Below are 16,953 nucleotides of genomic sequence, written 5' to 3' on the forward strand. Positions count from 1 at the left end.
AAACTCAGTCCCAATACCGTATTCCTTACAAAACAACTCTACTTCCTCTTGGGTTAATCGGGAAAAGGATTTTGCTAAATCCTTAAGGGCACCCATTTTTTGCAAAAAAAAACTATGAAAAAATAAAACAAAGGAAACCGGTACTAACCTTGAAGAAAAGGGGAAGAGTTGCAGAGAAAACTTGAGGGAATAATGAAAAGGCAAATGAGAAAACATAAGGTAATAAGTTAATATAGGGGCAATAATGTAAAACAGTGCACCCTGCAAAACCGCCACCCTACGAACCGCTGCACATCAATCAAATCAGTTGTCAGAAATTCAAAATTCAAAAATTAACTGCCGACAACCTTCCAAGCCTTCAAGCGTTGAACCCTTGAAACCTTCAGGGAACAAAATAGATGCTTAAAAAGTCAGAAGTCTTTGAGCTACTCCCAAAAACCTCTGACTTGGGGGGCTGATGACGGGGATAGCCCGAGACCAAATAAAATGACCAAGTATGTAAGCGCCCAAAAGGTTAAAAGGTTCAATGGTTGAAAAAGCTGAGGAGATGGAGTAAAGTAACACGGGAACAGTGAACAAGTCACATCCCCAAACAGTCTCACCAGCCACAGCCGTAAAAGCAATGCAGGTCCACAGAGTACATGCTATTATCCAGGGGTCAAAAGGCTTTAACCCCCGAAAGGGTAAGCTCCTCACTGCAAGCTGGTTCACTAGTCAAATGAATACTTCTTTGGGAGATGTCTTCTCCTATATAATGACACTTCATTCATTAAACAAAGACATCTCAGATCAGATTTGTTCTCTCAAACTCTGGTTCTTCACATCGTACAAGTGTCCCTCACTCACATTGACATTACGCTTATTCTTTCTGTTCCTCAATCCTTTTCTGGATAACACTTCAGAATTGGATCTTCAAACAAGAAACATAAACTAGTGAACCTCCTTCCACGTCTTGCAAACGTGGGGGGACCCCACGACCTACGTTAGGCAAGGTTAAACCCTTTAACCTTTCTGCCTAACCACCCTTGCTACTATCCTCGGTCTATATTTTGTTGTCTCAACAATATGGTTGAGATAAAACATAATCATCGACTTAATATTACCACTTCTCTTAGGGTGAAGGGAGTGGTTACCTAATGGAATAAGTAAACTCCCAATTCACCCAATCACATAGCGTCATTGATGTGTGTAAAATGCAACATATAAATCACATCAATTAAGGCATAAAACTAACCCTTTTTAAGTACTAATGTTGGAAAAAGAGTGTTTTTGTCTTTCTTTTGTATTTTCAGGATGAAATGAGCTCAAAATCACAAAAGAAGCAAAAAGACAACTAATTCTAGCATAAATACAAGAAAAGGAATAAAAGTAGACTGCCCGGACCCTCAACGGCACCCCCAAGGCAAAGAAGAGAAAACAGAAGACTGAACACGCCCCGTGTCCAGCGAACACGGGGCCGTGCCCAAGAAGCAGCAGAAAAGACAAACTAGTAGAAGCTTCCATTGCCCACCACGGGGCCGTGTCCAGCGGGCACGGGGGCGTGGTGAAAGTACAGCAGGCGCATTAATTGTAATTGTGAATTACAATTAATGAAGAGAGAGAGTGTCAGACGGGCACGGGGGCGTGTCCAGCGGACACGGGGCCGTGCCCGGGCTTCTTTTCAGCCTATAAATAGGGGTGCTTGGTTTCATTCCATCTGATCCCTTGGCACACCACCTCTCTCACACTTCATCCACCACCCACCACCACCATAACACCATCATCCACCACCATCATCCATTGTCCATCGTAGAGTGTGTGAGTCGTCTCGGGATCCAAGATTGATTGTAAGAGTTCTTGATAATCAAGGCCATGTTTGCCTAAGTCTCTTACATCACTTGGTGAAGACAAGTGTTTAGTATAATACTTTTTATTTTTAATCTTTTGCACTTTTTATTTGGTTTTGTATTAATGACTTTAATAACTAGTTACTTATGTTGAAGGTGATCTTTCCTTATCGTTTGTCCGTGATGTCTTGGCGTTATTTTACTGTCTATATAAAATAAAAGATTTTCACCATTCATATCTCCACCGTCTATATGGAGGTATGTTGGCTACCTGGTCGGGGGTTAAGGGAACGGTTTGGTAAGGGTCTTGCCCTTGTTCAGCGTTTAGAGGTCCTGCTTGGGACCTGGGTCAATTTTAGTAGGATCTCCTTCAATGCCCATAGGTATTGGATGGCGGGGATCCAAACTCTTTGAACCCCTCATAAGTTAACTACTATTAATACTATAACCCGGCTATTTAGGACTGTATCCCTGCTGACTCAGACTACTTAGCCGAGGGTAACATCACCGCCGAAAGCGGGGCCTACCACAATTTGCATTAATAACTTAATTCATTATCTTTCAATAATCCGACCCTTTAGGATTGTATCCTTGCTGACTCAAACTACTGGGTTGAGGGTAACGTCGCCTTCAAAAGAGGGGCCTACTACAATAACTAAGATAATCTCTTAAACAAGTGCAAAAGTGCAAAAATAATCAAAGGTTATACTAACACACGTGTCGGATCCAAGTGATTCGTCTTGTCTATCTGTTTTTATTTTATTTTATTTTTCAGCATTTAGTTAGTTTTTATTTTTCTTAGTTTAAAACATTTTTTCTCACTTTTTGATTTGATTAGACGTTGAGGATAAACCGGTATTAAAAGCTCTTGTGTCCTTGGACGACCTCGGTATCTTACCAACACTATACTACGTCCACGATGGGTGCACTTGCCCATATGTGTGTTTAGTGTTAGTAAATATCGTGTTTTATAAATTTAAAATTTGGCTAAAAGTGTAAAAAGGGCTTAAATATACATCTAAAATATAACACACTTCACGCACATCAAGTTTTTGGCGCCGCTGCCGGGGACACACGGATTTTAAGAAAGCTTAAAATCGACGGCCTAATCAATTTTTCAAAACATTTTCAAAACGCGCGCAAATTTTTCTGCATTTTAGTTTAGTTTGCATTTACAGTAGCCTGAACACGGGGCCGTGCTCGCTGAACACGCCTCCGTGCTGCATATTTTTAGTTAGATACCCAGATACAGAGTCTGAACACGGGGTTGTAAGTCCCGTATTACCGGATCTTTTAATGATATCAAACAACACCAAGTTTGTGCGGAATCCAAACTTGATGTGATTCAAGAACGAATCGAAAAATATGAAACTACGAACCGAAAATATGGAAACGAAGAACAAACCGAATCACCTTTAAACTTGCACACGATTCTATTACTTTGACAAGCAAAATCGTCTGGTACAAGTTCACCACCAATTGCCTCTCTCTAACTAGAGAAATTGTAACTATGAATGTCCAACCCTAAAACAAGCTAGAAACTTGTTTATATACTAACTTAAGCCCAAGTCCCTACATGGGCTCCCCTTGGGCCTGCTTGGCCCACATGGCCTAAAGCTTGGCCCAAGTGACCTGTAAAGGTCCAAAACCTAATACTAACTAACCCGGTACGACCCAGTTCGTAACCATAGCCCGTTGGATTAATTTGATGCGTCAGTCTCACACTTTAGGGCCTAACAATCTCCCCCTAGACTGATGCCATCAAATTGTCTTCATAACTTGAATTCAGCAACGTCTTCAATGAAATCTATGGTTGTCTCTAAGCTGCAGATGTTGTGGAAGTTCTTGACTTCTGAACTCTCAGCACTGGGTCTCTTTCTTCAGATTCTGTGGTTAGCTTCATATCAGGATCTCGATCCGCATTTGCTTGAAAATCTTGTTCAAAAGAATGTGAGAGGAGGATTCTCAGCAGCTCTTTTCTTCTTCAGTCTTTGTCTTTCAAGCAGGTTCACGGTACTTCTTCAAATGCACTTTCATTGTCAGACGGCGTTTCGTATCCGGTTCTTCTGACTCAGGTACATCTTGTTGTTGTGATGCTTTGGGCTTCTTCAGCAACAAACAGCATCTTAATCTTCATCAACCCCTGTTCTTGATTGAAATCAAGTTCTGCACATGCTCACAAACTCATAAGCAAACATTTCTTATGCAACAGGGAGAGTACCACATGAACACTAGGTACATCCAATTTCACAATTTAAATTCTTTTAACTTTTGATGATCAGTCAAATCTTCAAGAACGGTTACATTTTTAATTTTTAAGAGAAACAAAAAAAAAACACACTATTTTTGGATTTTTGAAATTTTTCTATTTTTTTTAACTTTTAATTTTCAAAAACTAAAACAAATAAAAAACTCAAAATATAAACAACTACCATAATATACAATTACAATTGCAAATGGGATCAAAATTCGTTCTCAGGCAGACTAAGGAACACTTTTCTTTCAGTACGAGCCTAATCAAACTAGTCTATGCGATTGCCAATATGTTTGTCCACTTAAACTTTAACGCTCAACTTTCATTTTTTTAACTTCGTGATATGCTTAAGGTAATATTATACTATTATACCCGTGTGTCCCATTCCAAGGCATACCCCCGCGATCAAGGTAAGCACAACAATTCATCGTAGCAGGTGAGTATACTGATGTCATCCTTTAAGATATCCTGACTGTGCAGTCTGCATATAATCTGATTTATCATGTTTTGATTTCTTAACAATGAACACCCAGATAAATACTAATCAAATCCCGGAAATGTAAACAGCACACTCTATCATGCAAGTATCTTCCCTACCACATATTTCACAAGTCCAATCCAGATTTCTGAAATCTTAACTGGGAGTAAGTTGAGAAGAGAACAGAATAGATCTTTTGCAGAGATGGTATAATATACAGATCAAATGAGTTTTTCTCAATTTGATATAGGTTTATTGGGGTTTCTTTTGGGCACTAGAGGGCCTCTTTCGGGTGTATTAGATCTATAGCGCGACAACGTACAGCTAGGTCAGCATGTATTTGGATGCAGCAGAAGCTGACGTTGCCTAGCACCTCCAGGTCAGCATGTATCTGGATGCAGCAGAGGAGGTACACGACTTTTTCAGAGAAGATTTCAGAATTAGATCAAAATTGTGTGTATCGGGAAACATACAGACATTCAAATAGATATGAGCTAATTCCAAGTGACTTTCTTTCCTGGGGTCATGTACAATTTTAGTTCTAAGCAGAAGGACAACCAAGATATCCCCGGATGATTCAACAATATAAAGACCCGAAACCTCAGATGTTGGCTATCTATCAATGCAAGATTTAAGACCATAAAATCATACACCGTTGGTATGTTACCCACATGGTACATAGTTCGTTATGTTTATATCACTTAGTATCTTTTATCATGTTGAGCGTCAAGCCTATCAACATATCGCAGTAGATCCTAGTCTTTTCAGCTATGGCACCTTACATGTGTTAGTCAAACCCTTTAACACGAACATTTATTTCACTTCCCATATCATGCAATTTTTCTTTTTGGTTTTTTTTTTATTTTTCTAATGTTTTTGTATTTTTCTCATTTTCTCCCCCTAAACACTATATATGTCTCTCTCTCCCCCTAAATTTGTGCATAAATCTTGGATTTTTGCGCAAATTTACCATTTACTAGAGGAAGGACACTTTATATACAAAGTTATAAACTAAGAAAAAGAGAAAATATTTTTGTTTAACCGTTCTGTCATCAGATTGAAGACTAATCAAATTCAAATCAAAGTACTGAATTTAAACGGTACCTTTTGCTGATCATTTCTTACTTCTTTTATCTCCTCCAAAGGAAACACATCATCTGTAAAAAAAAATTTAAACTTTTTGCAACAGTGAAATGTTACCCGTTTTTATCTCTGGAACAACCGCTATCAACATTCCAGAGATTGTCAACAGCTCCTCCTTGGTTGTTCCTGAAAAGTAAGGAGATTAGTAAGACATGGGTACCCAGGCCATCGTGGTCCTGGGATTTCCTGAAGCATCAAAATAAGACACTTCTTTTAAACACAAGTCCCCTTTTGTTTCAAGGATTGGAGACGTTGCTGCTTTGAATTTGGGTTTCCAAATTTGTTTCGGCTTAGCAAACGCATTTGTTGCCTTCGGTTGAGCAACTTTAGCTGTTTCAGACTTGTTAGTTTTAGAAAAACGTTTTTGTTCCTGAAAAGCTTGGCGTTTGTTTTTGGCAGCGTTCCAATCCCCATCAGAAGGTTTAACCTTGGGATTCACATTCTTCATTGCCTTAGGTGAAGATACCTTCATCGGCTTAGAATGGTAGTTATCCTTTGATGTAACCCTCTGATTTTGCATATAGTATGGTACATAGGGACGATGTGTGCAATTTCGAGCAATGTGACCAGCAATGCCGCAATTGAAGCATGTTTGTCTCTTTACGTAGAATGCATTCTGATCAGCTGGATTTGCTCTTGAAGACCCTGAAGGACGAACCGGTCCTTTCTGTGCTTGATTTTGTTGCACATTTCTTGCAGACGACGATGAATTTGGATGCCTATACTTGTCGTTTGCAGGGGCCTTCTGTGGTGGAGATTGCTTTTGATTCTTCTTGCTTTGCTTAGACTGCAAGTCTTGTTCAGAAATCTCACCAGTCTTTCCGAAAGCTTTGTTAGCACAGTCAAATGCATATTTATCACATTTGCCATTACTGACTGGCTTAACAAAGAAATTTTTCACATCACGGGCCTTTTGAGAACTAGTGCTGCCCGTTGAGGACTGTGGAGAGCCTGATCGTCTTTGATGTTTAGGCTTCTTATTTCCGCGTCCTTTACCTACTTGTTTTGGCTCTTGTTTCTTGATTTGAACCTTTTCACCACGAACCGAAGGTTCAGATTGTTCAGCTTGCGCATTTGGAGCCTTGTTCACGTCAGTCTTCTCTTCAAAAGCTTTGGTAGGATCCGAGAGTTCTGGTTTGTCGGAAGAAATAACAGAAACTTTAGCAGAATCATTTGACGAGTTATCAGCACATGAACCATTTGTGTCCAAGAATGATTCACTGGCAGCTTTGTTTTTGAAAGAAATCTCCTGATCCGTTTGAGAGTGTGTTTCAGTGGTCCCACATGATACATTATCAGGGACATTTACAGAAACAGTTTCAGAAGAATAATCAGAACATTGTTGATCTTCACTCTCACTTTCATTTGTTTGTTCAGCTTCAGTTGCTGTTGAACAGGAAACATCAGAATTATTATCAACTGAAAAAGAACCAAATAACGACGTAAAAAAGTTTGGTCCAAAAACAGATTCAGAAGTTGTTTCATTTATTGAGTTTTTAGAAAAATCTGAATTTGCATCTGGTTCATTCCCAAACATATCGCCCCACATCACTTCATGTACTTCAGGTACTTCATCTACACATGATGAAGAAACGTTAGAATCAATTGTACCCTTAGCAACAAAATTTATTGGAGGAGTCGGTCGTTTATCAACAGGTCTGCTGTTGATTGATGACTTATCAGTTTTAGGACCGTAAGTCATTTTACTTTCATTCATCAGCTCCTCCTCAGTCATGGGTAAATAAGTATAATTATCATTGTAGGGAGGAGGAGTCTGATTATAACCCAAACCACGTCCTTTCTTTTCCTTGTACGCAAGCTGTTGATCACACAAATTTTTGACTAATTTACTGGAAGAATCAAATTTCTTAATGTTGAGCTCATTAATTTGATATCTCTCTCTGATATCCTCCAGTTCCTTAGTCACATCGCATAGTTTTTCTTTAACCATGAAGAGTTGGGCTGTTTTTACACTAACATCATCCTTAAGTTTGATGATGTCTTTTCGCTGAGCTTCAATTTTATCTTTATAAAGCTTTTCATTCTTTGATAAAGTAAAATTTTTATTTTTTATGTCGTTGTAGTCTTGAACCAACTCAGCGTTGTGTAATCGATATGCCTCATTTCTTTTTCTACACTCAGGAGTGCAAAATACAGAAAGTATCTCTTCACGATCACGAGTAACTTCTTGAGCCATGGGTTTGTTAAACATAGATGCTGAATTTTGTGGTGAGTCAGCATTGCCATAGGATTTGATAAGAGAGATCAGCTCATCTGACTTCATTTTGTAACAGTTGCCGTCGGTTGTCACTATTATCTGATTAACATTCATAAACCAACTACAGTTCGCCTGATTTGGAATCCCTTTTATAGCCTCCAGAAGCTTTCTGTTGCTTATGCGAGTAGACACCACCATTTCTGCCTTCTCCATTTCTGAAAGCAGTTCAACAAACCGGCCAATCACTGCATCTATAGATTCACCGTATGAGTAACTGAATCCTTCGAATTTCTGCTGAAGCATCTCTCTTTTTGAAGACATTTTTTAAAATTTGATCCCCCAAAAATGTGATCCTTTTTAACAATTTCCTCAACACACGCTCAAAGCGAGAACCCGTGTACTCGCTAACTCAAAAACCTTTGCACGCGAATCGAGCCCGCTTTCTGAACCGCACCTCAAAACCTGTCAAACACTTATCAAGCAAACCTTTTTTTTTATTATATATTTTTTATTTATTTATTTATTTTTTTTTTATTTTATGTATTTATTTATTTAGGTTACTTTATTAATAATAAACAAACTATTATTATTATTATTATTATTAATTAACTAATGATTACTAAATGATTGCGCCAATGATTATTAGTATAATAATTAATACTATTATTAAAAACATAAAACCTAAGACAACATGAACGTTCTTCTTCGTTCAATCAACAAACAGCAACCCTAATTTCAATACTCAGCCGCCGGTAACTATTTATGATGACGGTGACAGGAGTGGTGGTCGGAGGTGGTGGTCGCTGGTTGTTGCAGGTAACGGCGATGGTGATCGGAGAACTCGAAATAAGAGATGACGATGAAGAAAGTTGTGACCGGAGTTGATGTTTGGATGGGTTTCGATTGGAGACGATGTTGATGAAGACAGAGTTTATGTTCACTTGACCGGAGGTTGAATGACGATGATGATGAGATGAAGACGATGACCGAAAAATGTGTCTGTTGGAGATGATAGACGATGATGATGGTGGCGTATGAATGATGGAAACCGGAGGTAACAATGGTGATGAAGATGAAGATGGTCGAAGTCGGAGACAACCGTGATGACGGGTTTCACTGTGATGACAACTGATGATAATCTTGACGCGTTTTCAGTGATGATGAGAGGGCCGTTGCAACTGATGATAATAAACTGATGATAGTCGGAGGTCGATAACAAGTGACGGAGGTGGCCGGAGGTTGTCAACAGGTGACAGAACAGCGATAGTGATGATCGGAGTTCGAACGGAGATGGTCGATTGCGACTGAACAGTGACTCGAGATCTGTAGAGATTGCGACTCGAAAACAAAACACGATGAGTCGAGATATCGGTTGCGAGTCGGAACAAAACCGTGAAGAGCCGAAACCTTGATTTCGACTTGATGAAGATGATCAGTGATTGCGACTCGTAACCGTAGATGGTTGTGACTCGTAACCGTAGATGGTTGTGACTCGTAACCGTTCCAAAGTTAACGGAGAAGATGATGTTTTCAGTTGATGATGTTGATGACTTGAAACCAAAGACTTGCTGTTGGTTGCGACAACGTATGAATTCTGATTGCGACTCAAAACATGATGAACCGAAATCGTGTAGGTGGTTGCGACTCGCGATCTTCAATTCTGATAAGTGGTTGCGACTGGATGATAATCAATGGTTGCGACTTTGAATGATAATCAATGGTTGGTTGCGAGTCGGTGGATGCGGTTGCGAGTGTTGAATTTGAAGATGTAACAGATAATTCGAAACCGTGAAGAGCTGTGTTGAATTTAAAATTTGAAAATTATAGAAATCGTTTTTCAAAACACAACCTTTAAAAGTCAAAGAATAATCACGAAAATCTTGGGATTTTGATAACTTTGGAAAGATAATAATGAATCCTTTAAAAATTTCAAAAATTTTCGTTTATCTGATAACAACTTTCAAAACAAATCAACAACCAAAATATGGTGATTTTAGATAAAATTTCGATGAACACTTCAAAGAACACGAAGAACGCGAAGAACGAAAATTCGAAATCTTGAATATTTGATATCACACCGAGCCTAGAAATAGGTTCTAAAGGCTCTGATACCACTTGTAAGTCCCGTATTACCGGATCTTTTAATGATATCAAACAACACCAAGTTTGTGCGGAATCCAAACTTGATGTGATTCAAGAACGAATCGAAAAATATGAAACTACGAACCGAAAATATGGAAACGAAGAACAAACCGAATCACCTTTAAACTTGCACACGATTCTATTACTTTGACAAGCAAAATCGTCTGGTACAAGTTCACCACCAATTGCCTCTCTCTAACTAGAGAAATTGTAACTATGAATGTCCAACCCTAAAACAAGCTAGAAACTTGTTTATATACTAACTTAAGCCCAAGTCCCTACATGGGCTCCCCTTGGGCCTGCTTGGCCCACATGGCCTAAAGCTTGGCCCAAGTGACCTGTAAAGGTCCAAAACCTAATACTAACTAACCCGGTACGACCCAGTTCGTAACCATAGCCCGTTGGATTAATTTGATGCGTCAGTCTCACACTTTAGGGCCTAACAGGGGTCGTGCTCACTCAACACGCCCCCGTGTCCAACGTGACCAGTAACTTTAATTAAAACGCCCAGATACAGACCCTGAACACGGGGCCGTGTCCATTGAACACGGGGCCGTGTCCAGCTTCTGTTTCCGTCTTTATTTTTGTTTTCTGGTCCCGAGACTCAGTTGTGGTCTGTTGAGTGATTCTTATGGATCAATACTCAAGAGGCTACAACTACACCTATGATGAGGATGATTATAGGGGTAATTATTGCACTAATTGTCGTAACACACGCTCGGTTCAATATAATAACTCATATCAACCATCCAATTCATACAACTACTATGAGGAGCCCAGGTACGAGCCATCAACTTCATACACATCCTATGAAGACCCAAGGTATGAACCTCCTCCCTCATACTCATATTTTGATGAACCAAGGTATGAGCCTTCATACTCATACTTTGAAGACTCAAGATATGAGCCACCACCTTCATATTCTTATTATGAGGAACCATGGCGTGAACAACCCACCTCATATGAGTACTATGAAGAACAAAATTTCGACCCTTATCCATCATATACTTACAATGAAGAACAATGGTGTGAGCCATCTACTTCATATGAGAATTATGAAGAGCCAAGGATCGAACAACCGGATTCAAGCTTTGAGGATCCAAATTCTTTTTCTCTCACCGAAGTGACCAATAGGATATTAGAACACATTAAAACTATCAAACGTTACATAAAAGAATCTCGCGCAAGGGAAGAGGAATCCCGTGCAAGAGAAGAATTAAAAAATAATAACGTAGAGATAGTTGAAAATGTAAAAATGGAAGAACAACCAAGTGAAAAACCGACACATGAGTTAAACAACGAAAAAGGTGAGTCCGATAATGTTAAAATTCATGAAGAGTCTAATTTTGAAGAAATTATTCTCTTGTCACCTACTTTCGAAAATCATTGTTTAGTAACCCCTCATGCCAAGTTTTTAAAAGAGTTAAACACTAGTGCTAAAATCAAAGACTTAGTAAGTGTTAAGTTAACTAATGATCAAACCTCGCTAATAAAAGAAGACCCTTTTGAAATTAACATTACACCGGTTCCATGTTTTTTTTTTCAAAATTCATTTATTAGCAATATCACCATTGATAAAGATCTTTGTGTTAACATAATGCCTAACTACATTTTTGAAAAATTAAGTATTAGTGATTTTACTCCACTTCAAATTCCCATTTTTCTATCCAATCGAAAAGTGATAAAATCAATCGGTGTAGTTGAAGATGTTTTGGTTCAAACAAATCAATTGATAGTCCCAACCGACTTCGTCATCCTTGATGACGCCCCACTAGTCTTGGGAAAACCTTTTGTACAAACTCATAAAGCTTTGAAAAACCGGAAATTCAACAATCTACCTCTTCAGTTAGGGGCATTCAAAAGGAGCATAGACCTTGAGCGTTCAATGAAATATCCTTTTGGCAATAATGACCCCCTAATTGAAGATGAAGCTGAACCACCCGATACGACTAACGAAGAAGACCACTTTGTCGAAGAAGAAATAGCCATAGAACAAACCTTTAAGGTTCTTAATTTAGATGAGCCACAAAATAAGGTGTCTTCTAAAGACCCACCCATTGAGCTCAAAGAACTTCCTGAAGGTTTGGAATATGCTTTTCTAGGCAAAGATGGTAGTTTACCTGTAATTATTTCATCTAAATTAAGTAACGTAGAAAAAGAGAAATTAATTAGCCTACTTAAAAAACACAAAAACGCGATCGCTTGGAAGCTTGTAGATATTAAAGTAATAAGCCCTTCCATGTGCACGCACAAAATTTTAATGAATGATGACTACAAAACGGTAATTCAACCACAACGAAGAGTGAACCCCAATGTTCAAGAAGTGGTTAAGAATGAAGTCATCAAACTGCTTGACGCCGGACTAATCTACCCTATCTCCGATAGCCCGTGGGTAAGTCCCGTTCAAGTAGTCCCAAAGAAAGGAGGTATGACGGTAATAACTAATGAGAAAAATGAATTAATACCAACAAGAACCGTCACAGGATGGAGAGTTTGTATAGATTATAGGCGATTAAATGAAGCAACAAGGAAAGACCACTTTCCTTTACCCTTCATTGATCAAATGTTAGAAAGATTATCCGGTCATAAATTTTATTGTTTCTTAGATGGTTTTTCAGGTTACTTTCAAATACCGATAGCACCAGAAGACCAAGAGAAAACGACTTTCACATGTCCCTACGGAACTTTCGCATATCGACGCATGCCATTCGGTCTATGTAATGCGCCTGCAACATTCCAACGTTGTATGGTGGCCATTTTCCATGATATGATAGAAAAGACAATGGAAGTCTTCATGGACGACTTTTCCATCTTTGGAGACTCATATGACCAATGCCTCGATAATCTTGAACGAATGCTATCCCGATGTGAGGAAACTAACCTCGCCCTTAACTGGGAAAAATGCCATTTCATGGTAACAGAGGGAATAGTACTCGGTCACAAAATCTCAAGCGAAGGAATGGAAGTTGATCGAGCAAAAATAGAAACTATTTCTCGATTACCTCCTCCATCCTCCGTACGAGCGATCAGAAGTTTCCTAGGACATGCCGGATTTTATAGAAGGTTTATCAAGGACTTTTCAAAAATTTCAAGGCCTCTAACAAAATTACTTGAAAAAGATGCACCCTTCATCTTTGACAAGGAATGCAATCAAGCATTTCTAACCCTCAAGGAAATGCTAGTCAATGCACCTATCATGATAGCGCCAGATTGGAAATTTCCTTTCGAAATCATGTGTGATGCAAGTGACTTTGCTGTTGGAGCAGTCTTGGGACAAAGAAAAGAAAAGCATTTCCACCCAATTTATTATGCTAGTAAAACTCTTAATGATGCACAAGAAAATTATACAACTACAGAAAAAGAATTACTAGCAGTGGTATTTGCTTTTGATAAATTTCGTTCTTATCTTGTTCTTTCTAAAACAGTAGTCTATACAGACCATGCAGCCATCAGGTACCTCTTCAAGAAACAAGACGCAAAACCCCGTTTGATCAGATGGATTCTACTCCTCCAAGAATTCGACATCGAAATCAAGGACAAAAGAGGAGCAGAAAACACTGCTGCAGATCATCTCTCACGCTTAGAAGACCCAGCTTTGGAAACAACCAGAGACGAGCAAATTAACGAGAAATTTCCCACGGAATCCTTGGAAATGATGGAGAGTAGACAAGAGCCATGGTATGCCGACTACGCTAATTTCCTAGCTAGCGGTATAGTCACCAAAGGATGGCCACATCATCAAAGAAAGAAATTATTTGCTGATGTAAGGCATTACTTTTGGGAAGACCCCTATCTTTTCAAAATGTGTGCCGACCAGCTCATCCGAAGGTGTGTCCATGGTAATGAAGCACGAAGAATTCTCCGTCATTGTCATGAAGGTCCATACGGAGGACATCATGGTGCCGCAAGTACCGCACGAAAGGTATTTGATTCAGGATTTTACTGGCCAACCATTTACAAGGATGCGCAAAACCTTGTAAAGACATGTGATGCCTGCCAGAGATCAGGTAATATTTCTTCCAAAAACGAAATGCCTCAAAATGGCATTCTCGTCTGTGAAATCTTTGATGTGTGGGGACTCGATTTCATGGGACCTTTCCCACCTTCAAAGGGAAACAAATATATACTTGTGGCAGTCGATTACTTGTCTAAATGGGCGGAGGCCGAGGCTCTTCCAACAAATGATGGAAGAGTAGTGGTAAAATTTTTGAAAAAACTGTTTTCTCGCTTCGGGACACCAAAGGCTTTAATAAGTGATAGAGGTACCCATTTTTGCAATCATCAACTCGAAAAAATATTAACAAGGTATGGGGTCTATCACCGGGTCTCAACAGCATATCACCCTCAAACAAATGGGCAAGCCGAAGTGACTAATCGAGGTTTAAAACGAATACTTGAAAAAACCGTAGGAATAAATAAAAAAGAATGGGCCGACAAATTAGACGACGCTTTATGGGCTTTTCGAACTGCTTATAAAACCACTATAGGCACAACCCCATATAAACTTGTCTATGGAAAAAGTTGTCACTTGCCAGTAGAAATAGCTCACAAAGCCTACTGGGCAATAAAAAACGTGAACTTAGATTTAGAAAATGCCGGTAAAAATCGATTTTGTCAAATAAATGAATTAGACGAGCTAAGGAATTATGCATATTCTAACTCCGAAATTTATAAAGAAAGAATGAAAAATCTACATGATAAATATATTTCTAATGAATTTCGGGTAGGAGATCAAGTTCTATTGTTTAATTCACGACTTCGATTATTTCCTGGTAAGCTAAAATCTAGGTGGTCAGGACCTTTTTCCGTCACCCATGTTTTTCCACACGGTGCAGTAGAAATTAAAACTCGAAATGGGATACCATTTAAAGTCAATGGCCAACGGCTAAAACTCTACCGAGGATCCATTGAGGATGAGGAAGAGGAGATCTCACTTCAAACGGTTAACGAATAAACTCATACCCGACATGTTACAGGTAAGTGTACGTTTAAAAACCGGTAATTCTTCTAGCCATTTTCGGAAATAAGGGGCATGCACACAAGCACAAAAAAAAAAATTCAAAAACTTTGCTCGGCACGGGGCCGTGTCCGCTGGACACGGGGCCGTGTCGAGGCAACTGTCGGGATAAAACCCTCTTTTCCTATCAGTTACATCATTCCACACGCCCCATATAGCCGAAAACGCTCTGGTTCCAGGAGATTTTCCGCAGTTTTCCGACGTCACTACCGAGTTTAACAACATCAAGGTATGATTCTATCATCTTTAGTAGTTAGATTAGTTACTTGCATGTAGTAAAACATCAAAAATTGGGGGAAAATCTAGGGTTCTTCATGTTCATCTGGATCGAACTCAAAATTTTTGATGAAATCTGTTAGTAGTAGTTTAGATTAGTATAGTAGGAAGTAAATAAACATGTATTGTTGATAGATTCGTTCGATTTCCAATTAAAACCCCAAACCCTTGTTCTTGAACCGAAAAACACGAAATTGAAAGGGTAAACGGTTTGTTTTGGGAAAAACGACACTTAGGGTTTCATTTTCGGGGGAAACCGCTACTATTGGGCTAAAAATTTTCAGGTTTTCGAAACCGGGACGAAAAATGAACTTTTTGGGTTACAGACACCTGGACACGGGGCCGTGTCCGCTGAACACGGGGCCGTGTCCAGCCCACTGTTTGCAGTTTCACTCCAAATATCCTTGTTTCGTACTAACTTTTGATGTATTCTTTCAGATGTCAAAATTCACGAGGTTCAACGCAAGCGAACTTGACGCTAGGGCACGGTATGAGATACTACAAACAAGACCGAAGGAGTACCCTAGGCGGGCATGTACCGACTTGTTGACCATGGTGAATCAACTTGACCGATTCAACAACATCGTGAGAGGTCCTTTGGCAGTTGCATTGAACACCCGGCTTCGGTCGGTGCATCAATGCACAATGGAGTTTTACAGTACTTTCATTTTCAACTCGAGGTGTGACCCGTTTGACAATGAGGGGGTCACATTCCGATGTGGAGGGACCACGTACTCAATCTCCATGGCACAGTTTGGATCTATCATAGGGCTATATGGTGAAGAGGAATCGGGGAATGAAGAGAATACTGGGGGGCTACGAGACTTGGATGAAACCGAACGCCAAGCCGCATGGGCTCAAATAGGTGAAGGAATCTACAAACCTAGCAGCACCAAAAGCACCAAACTGAGGGACCCGCTATACCGCTACATTCACAGGCTCCTCACTTACTCGCTGAACCAGCGCCACGACAGTAGTGGCGTTGTAGGGTTGAAAGATTTGGTTGTCCTTCACTGCATCCACAACCAAAAGCCTCTCGATGTTCCATACCTCCTACTGCGAAACATGCATCTCAACCGCCTTGTTAGAGCTCCAACACCTATCTTCTTTGGGGGATGGGTGTACCATCTTTTCAAGCACTTCACGAACATCCCAAGGTCCTTTCAAAGAAGTCCATGGTCGGGACGAGTCGATTACCACATTTGCCGAGCCATGAACTTGCTTTATGAGGCGGAAGACGGGACGGTGAGCTTTCAAAGGACGCAAGGCTATGCATGGAACCCGCAGGAGGCTCTAGTTCTTCATGCACCACCTCCCCATTATCAGTACCAACCCCATGGCGATCCGGGTCAATCCTCCTCTCAAAGAGGCGGTTTTCCTAACTTTCAAAGTTTACATGATCTTTTGCAGGAAAACCTCATGTGCACCAGGAACACCTACAATCTCGCCAACAACACATACCACCGGGTTGGAGCTATCGAGCGCAACATTAACGATATACAAGATGATATCGGTAGCATCCGGGAGTACATGGCGGGGCATGGGGGTGGAGGTGATGGTAGCGATGAAGACATGGAGTAGGAGGCTTGAAGGAACAAG

Source organism: Helianthus annuus, chromosome 1 (assembly GCF_002127325.2).
Source record: "Helianthus annuus cultivar XRQ/B chromosome 1, HanXRQr2.0-SUNRISE, whole genome shotgun sequence".
Taxonomy (NCBI): domain Eukaryota; kingdom Viridiplantae; phylum Streptophyta; class Magnoliopsida; order Asterales; family Asteraceae; genus Helianthus; species Helianthus annuus.